The 4786-nt window shown below is 49.1% G+C and overlaps 1 non-coding gene across 1 annotated transcript; it reads right to left on the bottom strand.

Moving 5' to 3' along the window:
- Positions 1–240: 240 nt before the first annotated feature.
- LOC124319541 lies at positions 241–2529 on the bottom strand. Its single transcript, XR_006913242.1, has one exon. It is a non-coding gene; the product is annotated as a small subunit ribosomal RNA (ribosomal RNA).
- Positions 2530–4786: the final 2257 nt, after the last annotated feature.

Here is a 4786-nt window from a genome sequence, read left to right as displayed (position 1 = left end):
TTTTTTTTTGAGCCGAGAGGAAAGAAAAATCAATTTGAAAAGGCGAATCCGCTTTAAACCACCGCGCATCAGAGCGCCTGATACCCGTTCAAAATAAATGATTTTCTTCCGTCAACCCACACATAGTTCATACGATGTCTTACGCCGAAGACCTTTTGATGGGGTTTTTTTTTGTTTTGCAACTTTTAGTTGTTTCGTGCTCAACCAAAGCCATATGCGCAAAACATTTGTCTTGTTCGTTTATGATCCTTCCGCAGGTTCACCTACGGAAACCTTGTTACGACTTTTACTTCCTCTAAGGATCAAGTTCGACCATCTTTCAGTCTCGCCGTTGGTAGGCACCGCACGGGCAGAGATTGCTCCCCACTCGACGGCACCCCGACAAGCCCGTCCGAAGGCCTCACTAAATCATTCAATCGGTAGTAGCGACGGGCGGTGTGTACAAAGGGCAGGGACGTAATCGACGCGGGCTAGTGACCCGCGCCTACTAGGGATTCCTGGTTCATGGGGATCATTGCAGTCCCCAATCCCAACCACGAAGGAGGTTCAGCGGTTACCCGGTCCTTTCGGACAGGGAGAGTGAAACACGCTGATTCCTTCAGTGTAGCGCGCGTGCGGCCCAGGACATCTAAGGGCATCACAGACCTGTTATTGCTCACTGTCACGCGGCTGGACGCCGCTTGTCCCTCTAAGAAGACTGCGTGACGGACGCGAGAGCAGAAGGTATCGCCGGGGATGACGACGACCGAATAACAATAGAGCCAGCCCCCGCGAGACATTCCCGACAAAGCCCCGCCATACCTCATCCGCCAGGCAACCAACCCGTGAAGGCCGTACACCCGACGAACAAAGCACAACGAAACCAAGCCGAGAGATTGCCTCACTAAAGGAACCAGTCCCACCGAGACCCGAATCGCCGCCACCTGATCCCGACGCCTCCGTACTCCCTTCGGTTTCAATTGATAAAACCCGTCACCTATTTAGCAGGCTAGAGTCTCGTTCGTTATCGGAATTAACCAGACAAATCGCTCCACCAACTAAGAACGGCCATGCACCACCACCCACCGAATCAAGAAAGAGCTCTCAATCTGTCAATCCTTCCAGTGTCCGGGCTGGTGAGGTTTCCCGTGTTGAGTCAAATTAAGCCGCAGGCTCCACTCCTGGTGGTGCCCTTCCGTCCAATTCCTTTAAGTTTCAGCTTTGCAACCATACTTCCCCCGGAACCCAAAGACTTTGGTTTCCCGGAAGCTGCCCGTCGAGTCATTGGAGTAACTCCGACGGATTGCTGGTTGGCATCGTTTATGGTTAGAACTAGGGCGGTATCTGATCGCCTTCGAACCTCTAACTTTCGTTCTTGATCAAGGAAAACATTCTTGGCAAATGCCTTCGCTGTTGTTCGTCTTGCGGCGGTCCAAGAATTTCACCTCTGTCGCCGCAGTACGAATGCCCCCGTCCGTCTCTATTGACCATTACCTCGGGTCCAAAAGTAAAAGACCAGCAAAATCGGACCGAGGTCCTATTCCATCATTCCATGCTGCGATATTCAGCGTTGGGATACACCTGCTTTGAGCACTCTAATTTGTTCAAAGTAAACGTTGCCGGCCGCCCGAGACACCCGGTGAAGGGCACCCCGAACGATTGACTGGGTGAGCGAATCGAGTCAACTACGACCAAAATTTAAAAAAGAACCCGAAAGAACTTTCCAACTCTGGCCGCAGATACAACAACGACGCACGACCACCACTCCGGCGATGTTGTCCGACCGTGAAGAGAGTCGGGCTTTGACACCCGGGCTCCCAGAGCGTGAAACGCAACACCCTTGATTCAGAGCGGCGCCGCCCGGCCGAAGACAGACATCCGACTACGAGCTTTTTAACCGCAACAACTTTAATATACGCTATTGGAGCTGGAGTTACCGCGGCTGCTGGCACCAGACTTGCCCTCCAATGGTTCCTCGTTAAAGGATTTAAAGTGTACTCATTCCAATCACGGGGCCTCGGAAGAGTCCCGTATCGTTATTTTTCGTCACTACCTCCCCGTGCCGGGAGTGGGTAATTTGCGCGCCTGCTGCCTTCCTTGGATGTGGTAGCCGTTTCTCAGCTCCCTCTCCGGAATCGAACCCCGATTCCCCGTTACCCGTTGCAACCATGGTAGGCGCGTAACCTACCATCGACAGTTGATAAGGCAGACATTTGAAAGATACGTCGCCGCGCGAAGGCCGTGCGATCGGCGTGAAGTTATCCAGAGTCACCAAAATTGGTACGGTGCGCGAGCCCGAAAGCCCGGCCCCGACTGGTTTTGATCTAATAAAAGCACCTCTTCTGCGAGCCCGAAAGCCCGCAGTCGAGGCTCGAGTGCATGTATTAGCTCTAGAATTACCACAGTTATCCAAGTAGGATGGAGTGGATCTAAGGAACCATAACTGATTTATTGAGCCATTCGCGGTTTCGCCGTCTAGCGGCTTGTACTTAGACATGCATGGCTTAATCTTTGAGACAAGCATATGCTACTGGCAGGATCAACCAGGTATTTCGTGTATGTTTGTTTGATATGCATCCGGCGAGTTGCGGGTTTTTATTTCGCCCACGCATCACCAAACACACACCAAATCAACACGTTTTTCGTTTTTTTTTCTTTTTCTTCGGAAACTAAAATTTTTGATCGCAACGCCTGGCGTGTCACAGCGAGTCCCAGTGAAGAGAAACACCGATCCGATCCGTTTGTTGGATTTTTTTCATTTCAATTTCCAAAGTCAAAGACCATTCAACGGTCTATGAGCCCAAAGTGAATCGGATTCATTCGACCGGTCTTGATATATTCATCAACTTTTTTTCCCGTATTACGGTTTTCGACGGTCATATGTGGCGTGCTGTATGCTCATAAGTCAAGCCTGCTTTACTAAGCTGACAAGCATACATCTTTTAAATTTTTGTGGGCTCAGAGTTTTATTTTTATTTTTCCCACCGCCGAGGCACACTCTCGCATCACCCCGCACGACACACACACACACACACACCTCACCGCTCAACGGTCACACGAGGCAGAATTTTCCGCAAAGACTTTCGAAGAGAAAGAGAAAACTCGGAACAACCGCGGTCAGAGGCCAGCATAGAGGCATCGTATAGAAAGTCATGGGCGGAAAAAAACAAATCATTTCAAGTCGAGACAAGCAACCAGACTACCCCTATAAAAGTGCGCAATTCTTTAAGAGTTCACCGAAGAATGACCGAGATCAAGTATGCACGAAACGAACATATTCCAAGGGCAGCTGAATAAGCGATTCTGCGCCGAAGCGCGAGAAAAGCAAGCGGTACACCGATGGGGATCGTTTTTTTATCGTGTTAGATTCGTTGTTGTCAAGCAAGGATTCTCAAAATGTTTTTTGCATTGCACCCAAGTTTCGTACTGATTACTTGTCGCAGACCGGTGACTGTCAAAAAAAATTTTTTTACGTTTTTTCTTGAGAGGTCACTGCCTACACACAACTCCGGGCGGGCCGTACACTCACAGCCGTTTGAATTCTCCCTTCGTGTGTCATGGCCATAACTGAGCGTACATCTTACCGGGCGCCGAGTTGATCTGGCTTGTTCGATGAACGTTCGGGATACGTACAATCGATATAGCTCCAACCGTAACTCGTTTGTAATTACGCCGGCCATACTCAGCGGCGCTCAGCTCAGCTCTCGATATCTTCCGTCGAAGGGAAGTTCGTAGTAAAAGAGAGTCAGAGTCGACGCCACATTTTGCGGTCCTCGCATCTCATCCGATTTTTGAATTTTTATAGATTTGCCATCACTTCCACCCAATTCTCTCGTATATTTCAATCTCTTGACTTTGTCCGACCGGGCCGTCTTCGCCCCCCTTCAACTCCGTCCATCTCCACTTCTGTGTTCCACACAACGAGCTTCCGTCAAACGGCAAAATGTGAAATATGCGCACGCCGCACGAAATAATTTGAAAGCGTTCTGTTTGGTGGCTTTTTTATTTTTTATCTCTCGGCTCACACACACACACACACATTTCCGCCTGAACGGTAATTTTTTTTGATACGGTGTCAAAAAGTGAAAAGACGCGCACCATTTTCTTTTCTCTTCCGTATCGTCGCTGACGGTAAACGCTGATGGTTATGATGCCGTAAGTTTGGAAGAAAGAATCTTCCCGTCTTGTCTTGTTACGGTAAAATAACAAAGAACAAGCGTCCGATTTCTCTCACAGACGGCCACAGACAAACCACACGTGCCGAAGAAACGAAACGTCCGAAACCCAAAAAAATGTTTGACGCGCGCACCTCTTCTGAACTTTTCGACCAAGAGTCGTTGGATCGATTGACGAGCTTCTCAGCTGTCGCACCAATCGGTGAAGCGGGCGTTTGAATTCCCGTCCACATCGCGGTTCGGATATATTTTTACATATACCGACCATCGGAAATTCGAAACGGTTTTACCGAAGGAATGATATTTCACACACCGACAGCTCATCGAGTTCGTCTCCGTTCAACGGTTTTTTTTTTTAAGACTTTTTGATCGCATGGGGCTAAACTGGTTAGAGCAAAGCCGCGATCCAAGCAGTGAAAAAAAAACAAAGACAGTGCAAGCGCGATCGAACGGAATCGAAACTAAAATCATGTGAAGTGGCGGGCGGAAAGGAGCTCAGCTACGGTGGAAATGAAACTACAACTAACGCCGAACCGGACAACTTCCCATTCTGCGTCTTCGTTTCATTTCCCAAAGCTCCCCGTCGATACCAAAGTTTTTGCGTCGAAGCTACTAAAGAAATTTCGCGCTTT

Source organism: Daphnia pulicaria, unplaced genomic scaffold (assembly GCF_021234035.1).
Source record: "Daphnia pulicaria isolate SC F1-1A unplaced genomic scaffold, SC_F0-13Bv2 h1tg000178l, whole genome shotgun sequence".
NCBI classification, from domain to species: Eukaryota; Metazoa; Arthropoda; class Branchiopoda; order Diplostraca; family Daphniidae; genus Daphnia; species Daphnia pulicaria.
The sequence above is the reverse complement of the archived record's forward strand: the minus strand, read 5'-3'. Positions and strand labels throughout refer to the sequence as shown.